The sequence below is a fragment of the Rattus norvegicus genome, chromosome 4 (assembly GCF_036323735.1).
Source record: "Rattus norvegicus strain BN/NHsdMcwi chromosome 4, GRCr8, whole genome shotgun sequence".
NCBI lineage: Eukaryota > Metazoa > Chordata > Mammalia > Rodentia > Muridae > Rattus > Rattus norvegicus.
Genome location: NC_086022.1, coordinates 110,176,008 through 110,186,094, shown reverse-complemented (window position 1 = coordinate 110,186,094; position 10,087 = coordinate 110,176,008). Strand labels below are relative to the sequence as shown.

General features: G+C 37.8%; 1 long non-coding RNA gene across 1 annotated transcript in view; it reads right to left on the bottom strand.

The window, feature by feature from the left end:
- Positions 1–329: 329 nt before the first annotated feature.
- Positions 330–10,087, bottom strand: part of LOC120102313 (uncharacterized) — a 54,139-nt gene continuing 44,381 nt past the window's right edge. The window contains exons 2-4 of the long non-coding RNA XR_005503649.2: positions 9,637–9,722; positions 8,313–8,420; positions 330–860 (exon numbers count right to left, since the gene is read on the bottom strand). This is a non-coding gene — a long non-coding RNA (uncharacterized LOC120102313). The remainder of the gene's footprint in view (positions 861–8,312; positions 8,421–9,636; positions 9,723–10,087) is intronic.

Here is a 10,087-nt window from a genome sequence, read left to right as displayed (position 1 = left end):
AATTGATCAGAAATAATATTATCCTGATTAAGCCTGAACTTAATCTAATTTTGACATTCCCATTTTAATGCTTTTTCAAAATCCAATTAGCTTACACAGATGATTAGCATTTACACGCCTCTTACTTTACAGTCTGCAAATTTCTGTCACCATAACTTTCTTTTTCATTTTTAGAATTTTAACTCATATATAACAAGAAGATTTGACAAGATTTTAATATTAGCTACATCAGAGCATATGCTACCAACACAAATTGTGCATTCAGATGTCAAAAAGTCATCATTAAAACAGGCAAGCTGGAAGTGTTATCAAATCAAATGACATAAAACTTGTGGTAATAACATATTTATTGTTTGCGTCACTTTTTCATTCTCTGCTTGAGGAATGAAAATCAAACAAATGAACACTAAAACCAACCAATACTGTAGTATATTGATGGTCCTTCTTAGAGAAGACCAGAAAATTAGTCTCCTCATGCTATAGAAAATTGACTCTACCATTTGAAAGCCTTGCGAGATGCCATGTTGCAAATCTCACCCATAAAACAGTATCAGTCTCACAGAAACCTCTGCAAACATGAGATGAGATGATAAATGATGCTCCTTGATTTCTGTGTAGCTTCAAGAGCATGAACTTAAATATCTCACACGAGTATTTTCCAGTTCAGAGTTAACTGATAATCTGCATTTTTTACATGAATGACAGATGGACATGCTTGAGTAAATATTGCATAAGATTGAAGTACTTAAATAAGAAACTGCAGATTCTCCACATTCATACTTTTCAGACAGTACCTTCCAAGGAAAGTTACAGACATAGTGAGCCACAGAGTATGTATTTGGAGGAGGGGCTTTGAAGATCTGTAAGCAAAAAGATACAAAAGTGATTAAAAAATGGCACAAACTCCCCCCAAAACAAAACAAAAATGCATATCTCTTTTTATCCTAATGTTTTATGATAAGGAATAATGGCATATCAGATCATTGGCTCATTGGGATCATTGCTTACTCTAACAATATTGTGAGCCTGAACTTGGGGACTCAGAAGCCACATAAGGACTAATGCAGTAATTACACTTCCTAATCCTTATGGCATGGGGGGAGGCATATAGAGATCATGAAAACTCACAAGATAGCTAGAATTAGGATGGATCCCTTAAGTTCAGTTGAAAATCTTACTATTCTTTTTTTTTGTAGGTCTATAGGTATAATTTTATTGATTTTATTTTTTTTATTAACTTGAGTATTTCTTATATACATTTCGAGTGTTATTCCCTTTCCCGGTATCCGGGCAAACATCCCCCTCCCCCCTCCCTTCCTTATAGGTGGTCCCCTCCCAACCCTCCCCCCATTGCCACCTTCCCCCCACCAGTCTAGTTCACTGGGGGTTCAGTCTTAGCAGGACCCAGGGCTTCCCCTTCCACTGGTGCTCTTACTAGGATATTCATTGCTACCTATGGGGTCAGAGTCCAGGGTCAGTCCATGTATAGTCTTTGGGTAGTGGCTTAGTCCCTGGAAGCTCTGGTTGCTTGGCATTGTTGTACATATGGGGTCTCGAGCCCCTTCAAGCTCTTCCAGTTCTTTCTCTGATTCCTTAAACGGGGGTCCTATTCTCAGTTCAGTGGTTTGCTGCTGGCATCCGCCTCTGTATTTGCTGTATTCTGGCTGTGTCTCTCAGGAGCGATCTACATCCGGCTCATGTCGCTCTGTACTTCTTTGCTTCATCCATCTTGTCTAATTGGGTGGCTGTATATGTATGGGCCACATGTGGGGCAGACTCTGAATGGGTGTTCCTTCAGTCTCTGTTTTAATCTTTGCCTCTCTCTTCCCTGCCAAGGGTATTCTTGTTCTCATTTTAAAGAAGGAGTGAAGCATTCACATTTTGATCATCCGTCTTGAGTTTCATTTGTTCTAGGCATCTAGGGTAATTCAAGCATTTGGGCTAATAGCCACATATCAATGAGTGCATACCATGTATGTCTTTCTGTGATTGGGTTAGCTCACTCAGGATGATATTTTCCAGTTCCAACCATTTGCCTACGAATTTCATAAAGTCGTTGTTTTTGATAGCTGAGTAATATTCCATTGTGTAGATGTACCATATTTTCTGTATCCATTCCTCTGTTGAAGGGCATCTGGGTTCTTTCCAGCTTCTGACTATTATAAATAAGGCTGCAATGAACATAGTGGAGCACGTGTCTTTTTTATATGTTGGGGCATCTTTTGGGTATATGCACAAGAGAGGTATAGCTGGATCCTCAGGCAGTTCAATGTCCAATTTTCTGAGGATCCTCCAGACTGATTTCCAGAATGGTTGTACCAGTTTGCAATCCCACCAACAACATGTTCCTCTTTCTCCACATCCTTGCCAGCATCTGTTGTCCCCTGAGTTTTTGATCTTAGCCTTTCTCACTGGTGTGAGGTGAAATCTCAGGGTTGTTTTGATTTGCATTTCCCTTATGACTAAAGATGTTGAACATTTCTTTAGGTGTTTCTCAGCCATTCGGCATTCCTCAGCTGTGAATTCTTTGTTTAGCTCTGAACCCCAATTTTTAATAGGGTTATTTGTTTCCCTGCGCTCTAACTTTTTGAGTTCTTTGTATATTTTGGATGTAAGGCCTCTATCTGTTGTAGGATTGGTAAAGATCTTTTCCCAATCTGTTGGTTGCCGTTTTGTCCTAACCACAGTGTCCTTTGCCTTACAGAAGCTTTGCAGTTTTATGAGATCCCATTTGTTGATTCTTGATCTTAGAGCGTAAGCCATTGGTGTTTTGTTAAGGAAATTTTTTCCAGAACCCATGTGTTCCAGATGCTTCCCTAGTTTTTCTTCTATTAGTTTGAGTGTGTCTGGTTTGATGTGGAGGTCCTTGATCCACTTGGACTTAAGCTTTGTACAGGTTGATAAGCATGGATCGATCTGCATTCTTCTACATGTTGACCTCAAGTTGAACCAGCACCATTTGCTGAAAATGCTATCTTTTTTCCATTTGATGGTTTTGGCTCCTTTGTCAAAAATCAAGTGACCATAGGTGTGTGGGTTCATTTCTGGGTCTTCAATTCTATTCCATTGATCTATCTATCTGTCTCTGTACCAATACCATGCAGTTTTTATCACTATTGCTCTGTAATACTGCTTGAGTTCAGGGATAGTGATTCCCCCTGAAGTCCTTTTATTGTTGAGGATAGCTTTAGCTATCCTGGGTTTTTTGTTATTCCAGATGAATTTGCAAATTGTTCTGTCTAACTCTTTGAAGAATTGGATTGGTATTTTGATGGGGATTGCATTGAATCTATAGATTGCTTTTGGTAAAATGGCCATTTTTACTATATTACTCCTGCCAATCCATGAGCATGGGAGATCTTTCCATCTTCTGAGGTCTTCTTCAATTTCCTTCTTCAGTGTCTTGAAGTTCTTATTGTACAGATCTTTTACTTGCTTGGTTAAAGTCACACCAAGGTACTTTATATTATTTGGGTCTATTATGAAGGGTGTCGTTTCCCTAATTTCTTTCTCGGCTTGTTTCTCTTTTGTGTAGAGGAAGGCTACAGCTTTATTTGAGTTAATTTTATACCCAGCCACTTTGCTGAAGTTGTTTATCAGCTTTAGTAGTTCTCTGGTGGAACTTTTGGGATCACTTAAATATACTATCATATCATGTGCAAATAGTGATATTTTGACTTCTTCTTTTCCGATCTGTATCCCCTTGACCTCCTTTTGTTGTCTGATTGCTCTGGCTAGAACTTCAGAACTATATTGAATAAGTAGGGAGAGAGTGGGCAGCCTTGTCAAGTCCCTGATTTTAGTGGGATTGCTTCAAGTTTCTCTCCATTTAGTTTAATGTTAGCAACTGGTTTGCTGTATATGGCTTTTTTTTTTTTTTGGTTCTTTTTTTCGGAGCTGGGGAGTATATGGCTTTTACTATGTTCAGGCATGGGCCTTGAATTCCTATTCTTTCCAGGACTTTTATCATGAAGGGGTGTTGAATTTTGTCAAATGCTTTCTCAGTGTCTAATGAAATGATCATGTGGTTTTGTTCTTTCAGTTTGTTTATATAATGGATCACGTTGATGGTTTTCCATATATTAAACCATCCCTGCATGCCTGGGATGAAGCCTACTTGGTCATGGTGGATGATTGTTTTGATGTGCTCTTGGATTCGGTTTGCCAGAATTTTGTTGAGTATTTTTGCGTCGATATTCATAAGGGAAATTGGTCTGAAGTTCTCTTTCTTTGTTGTGTCTTTGTGTGGTTTAGGTATAAGAGTAATTGTGGCTTCATAGAACGTATTCGGTAGTGATCCATCTGTTTCAATTTTGTGGAATAGTTTGGATAATATTGGTATGAGGTCTTCTATGAAGGTTTGATAGAATTCTGCACTAAACCCGTCTGGACCTGGGCTCTTTTTGGTTGGGAGACCTTTAATGACTGCTTCTATTTCCTTAGGAGTTATGGGGTTGTTTAACTGGTTTATCTGTTCCTGATTTAACTTCGGTACCTGGTATCTGTCTAGGAAATTGTCCATTTCCTGAAGATTTTCAAGTTTTGTTGAATATAGGTTTTTATACTAAGATCTGATGATTTTTTGAATTTCCTCTGAATCTGTAGTTATGTCTCACTTTTCATTTCTGATTTTGTTAATTTGGACGCACTCTCTGTGTCCTCTCCTTAGTCTGGCTAAGGGTTTATCTATCTTGTTGATTTTCTCAAAGAACCAACTTTTGGTTCTGTTGATTCTTTCTATGGTCCTTTTTGTTTCTACTTGGTTGATTTCAGCTCTGAGTTTGATTATTTCCTGCCTTCTACTCCTCCTGGGTGTATTTGCTTCTTTTTGTTCTAGAGCTTTTAGGTGTGCTGTCAAGCTGCTGACATATGCTCTTTCCTGTTTCTTTCTGCAGGCACTCAGCGCTATGAGTTTTCCTCTTAGCACAACTTTCATTGTGTCCCATAAGTTTGGGTATGTTGTACCTTCATTTTCATTAAATTCTAAAAAGTTTTTAATTTCTTTCTTTATTTCTTCCTTGACCAGGTTATCATTGAGTAGAGCATTGTTCAATTTCCACGTATATGTGGGCATTCTTCCTTGATTGTTATTGAAGACAAGTTTTAGGCCATGGTGGTCCGATAGCACGCATGGGATTATTTCTATCTTTCTGTACCTGTTGAGGCCCGTTTTTTGACCAATTATATGGTCAATTTTGGAGAAAGTACCATGAGGAGCTGAGAAGAAGGTATATCCTTTTGCTTTAGGATAGAATGTTCTATAAATATCCGTTAAGTCCATTTGACTCATGACTTCTCATAGTCTGTCTACATCTCTGTTTAATTTCTGTTTCCATGATCTGTCCATTGATGCGAGTGGGGTGTTGAAATCTCCCACTATTATTGTGTGAGGTGCAACGTGTGTTTTGAGCTTTAGTAAGGTTTATTTTACATATGTAGGTGCCCTTTTATTTGGGGCATAGATATTTAGGATTGAGAGTTCATCTTGGTGGATTTTTCCTTTGATGAATATGAAGTGTCCTTCCTTATCTTTTTTGATGACTTTTAATTGAAAATTGTTTTTATTTGATATTAGAATGGCTACTCCAGCTTGCTTCTTCTGATCATTTACTTGTAAATTTGTTTTCCAGCCTTTCACTCTGAGGTAATGTCTGTCTTTGTCTCTGAGGTGTGTTTCCTGTAGGCAGCAGAATTTAGGGTCCTCGTTGCGTATCCAGTTTGTTAATCTATGTCTTTTTATTGGGGAGTTGAGGCCATTGACTTTGAGAGATATTAAGGAATAGTGATTATTGCTTCCCGTTATATTCATATTTGGATGTGAGGTTATGTTTGTGTGCTTTCATTCTCTTTGTTTTGTTGCCAAGATGATTAGTTTCTTGCTTCTTCTAGGGTATAGCTTGCCTCCTTATGTTGGGCTTTACCATTTATTATCCTTTGTAGTGCTGGATTTGTAGAAAGATATTGTGTAAATTTGGTTTTGTCATGGAATATCTTGGTTTCTCCATCTATGTTAATTGAGAGTTTTGCAGGATACAGTAACCTGGGCTGGCATTTGTGTTCTCTTAGCGTCTGTATGACATCAGTCCAGGATCTTCTGGCCTTCATAGTTTCTGGCGAGAAGTCTGGTGTGATTCTGATAGGTCTGCTTTTATATGTTACTTGACCTTTTTCCCTTACTGCTTTTAATATTCTTTCTTTATTTTGTGCATTTGGTGTTTTGACTATTATGTGATGGGAGGTGTTTCTTTTCTGGTCCAATCTATTTGGAGTTCTGTAGGCTTCTTGTATGCCTATGGGTATCTCTTTTTTTAGATTAGGGAAGTTTTCTTCTATGATTTTGTTGAAGATCTTTACTGGTCCTTTGAGCTGGGAGTCTTCACTCTCTTCTATACCTATTATCCTTAGGTTTGATCGTCTCATTGAGTCCTGGATTTCCTGTATGTTTTGGACCAGTAGCTTTTTCCGCTTTACATTATCTTTGACAGTTGAGTCAATGATTTCTATGGAATCTTCTGCTCCTGAGATTCTCTCTTCCATCTCTTGTATTCTGTTGGTGAAGCTTGTATCTACAGCTCCTTGTCTCTTCTTTTGGTTTTCTTTATCCAGGGTTGTTTCCATGTGTTCTTTCTTGATTGCTTCTATTTCCATTTTTAATTCCTTCAACTGTTTGATTGTGTTTTCCTGGAATTCTTTCAGGGTTTTTTGTGTCTCCTCTCTATAGGCTTCTACTTGTTTATTAATGTTTTCCTGTGTTTCCCTAAGGGAGTTCTTCACGTCTTTCTTGAAGTCCTCCAGCATCATGATCAAATATGATTTTTAAACTAGATCTTGCTTTTCTGGTGTGTTTGGATATTCCATGTTTGTTTTGGTGGGAGAATTGGGCTCCGATGATGCCATGTAGTCTTGGTTTCTGTTGCTTGGGTTCCTGCGCTTGCCTCTCGCCATCAGATTATTTCTAGTGTTACTTTGTTCTGCTATTTCTGACAGTGGCTAGACTGTCCTATAAGCCTGTGTGTCAGGAGTGCTGTAGACCTGTTTTCCTCTCTTTCAGTCAGTTATGGGGACAGAGTGTTCTGCTTTCGGGCGTGTAGTTTTCCTCTCTACAGGTGTTCAGCTGTTCCTGTGGGCCTGTGTCTTGAGTTCACCAGGCAGCTTTCTTGCAGCAGAAAAATTGGTCTTACCTGTGTTCCCGAGGCTCAAGGTCGCTCGTGGGGTGCTGCCCACGGGTTCTCTGCGGCGGCAGCAACCAGGAAGACCTGTCGAAAATCTTACTATTCTATTGTCTTACAAATCTGACTTAGTTCAATATTGTGCCATGATTTAAGTACAAACATACAATTCAACTAGAAATTTGACATTTTATAAATAGTGCATAAAGTTTTTTTAGGCCTGTCTGGAAGCTGGTATCAATTTGTCTATCCTGCTGTGTGTGTCAGTTCATACAACTCCTGGTGTTGGTGGAATGGCCATATGAGAAGTCATGATTGATTTGATCAAAGCTGCATCTGACTGCAGCTGCCTGAAATGTATTTTTGCTCTCAGGAACTTATAACTGAAATTCAAATGTCCTACTTGCTTTCTAGAAACACAGCTAGAATTTATGTAGAAAAGAATACAGTCCCCATGCATTTACAAGTGTATGCATATGCATACTCACATGTAAGGATGGGGATGAGAACTGAAACAGAGGAATATTCTAGGAGAAGATACATCAGTCTTTGAGGATATGAAAGCATGGACACCTTCAGGTACGTTTTTACCTCTTATTATTAGTCACTCCAGAAAAAGCCTAAGTCCTCCACACCAATTGCCTTTTAAGGTTCGGACATACTTGATGAGTTTCAAACCTTTGAAACTAAATGATACTGTATCGTTGATGTTAATGAAAATAAGCTTCATCAACCATAGATATAGAAATGATTATCATCCAAGTAGAGAAATGAAATTATTTAACTGAAACTCAATGACTTTAGTGTAATTCAAGACCAGCCCACCCAACTTCAGGAGAGTCTATGTCTCTTCCCTCTCTGTTAGCCCCTTTTCCATTAATTAGCATATAGAGATAAGGGTGTAGATCCATCTCTCTTCTAACATGGCCAAAACAATATTGGGAATTTTATTGGTGAAGATTGAATGAACTTTTTTATATAATCAGCAAAAGCTGGTGGCTAAGAAACAAAGTATTTACAGCAGATATATGGAGAAAACATGTTGAAAGCTGAGGCTGTGGGCACTAAGAATTTCTAGCCAAAGACTATTAAGTATAGTCTAGCCATCCTATGAATATGGGTATGTAACTTATAAACTCCTACCTTCCTACTACATTTATCTTTTTCATGGATACCATAGTGAGTTGAGTAACTGGCAAAAGGCAAGTTTATTGGCTGAAACTTCTGTTCTTCATGACTGAATGCACTGGCCTGAGGGAAAAAAGAGATCTAAATCTATTAAACTACCAAATAACAATAAGTCCCCTAATAGTACGTACCATAAAAATAAAACAAACTATTTTTATCACAAAGTAGTGCTTACAAAAGTGTGAACATTTGTGTATGATTATTCATCTCAATAGCAATATTAAGTGAATCGTGGTATATTCTGTTTAGATTGTGATTGTTTGCAGTTTCCTCCAAAGAAAAAATTTTATTTTTTTATTAGTAGATACCATATAGTCTACTGAATAGCATGCACTCTTCTTTTATAAATTAGCTTCAGTGATAAATAGGTGGAATTTTAATCTTAGAAATGAAGCAACAAAGAATTCAAAGGTTCTAATCTGCCTATCACAATTTCTTCATTAAATATGTCAGTCTCCCTTTTCTCTGGATGATATATTTTACTTCCCTGAATAAATATTGTTTGCTTGTTTATGCTTCTATGTATACATGTAATAAAGAAACATTATGAAAATATGTAGCAATAATGTGTGAATATAATTTTCAGTCAGCGATTCCCCCATCCTGTATTGTTACTCATATCTATTCTACACTTACCTTTTATGTAATTGCCTAAGATAATATATTGTTTGTGTGAAGAGCAGAAGTAAGGTTTATTTCTTTATGTCTCAATTCATTATCATTACTCGGAGATTGTTATACTATGGGTCAATCATGAAGGACGTGACTCTTCATTATCAGCCTGCGTATTGGTGTTGGACTTATTTAGCCCTGTTTAAGCAGCTATATTGTTGAGATTACACAGATGAAGCTTCCTTGTCATTTCTAAGAGGCACAATCTGATAGCAACTTTCTTGATCTTTTGGCTTTCTTCTCTAAGATTTTGGTGGAGGAGTTCTATTGTACTTTTATCAATTTTGACTAGGCACCTGAATATCTAGATCTCTGTATTTTGACCAGTTTTTGATTTCTGTAAAGATGTCCTGTTGCAAAATGAAATTTCCTTTATGAGGTGTTGGAACTGCAGTAGATCTAGGAGAGAGGGAAGGTATGAGTTGTCAGAGGAGTGGAGGGAGAGTAGGCTATGGTTGGATGTATTGTATGAAAGGAGAGTAAATTTTAAAAGAAGAAATCTTGACCATCAATTTTATAATCTCTCCCTAAATCTGCTCCTCCAGAAAATGGCAGGGCTCTCGGGGATATCAACCAAAAACAGCATGACAAGAAACAAGATACAAACCTTCATATGATGGCTAGGTGTACCAAACCAGTCAGAAGAAACGTGTTCTAAAGTCAGGCAGAAGAGTCAGGACACTCCCACTGCCACTGGTAGGAGTCCATAAAACGGAAACATAAAACATATAACTGTATGAAATATATAAATAAGCAAGGCTATTCTAGCACAGAGAAGATCAATAATAATGAGATTTGAAGGACCCTATTTTGTCATGAGCTGAATATTTCACTGCTCTGTGATGTCTTTTGACTGGGACACTACACACTTTGTTGGGATACCTTGGGTATCTTACATGATTACAACATATGCGGAATGAAAGGATTCATTTTAGCTACTTCATAGGCCAACCAAAACCTTTTGTGTAGTCACTGGGTTTGAGTTTGAAAGATTCCAACCTCAAGGAAAGAATGAAAGCTGACTGTACAGTGATGCGACTCTAGATCATCCTTGTCCT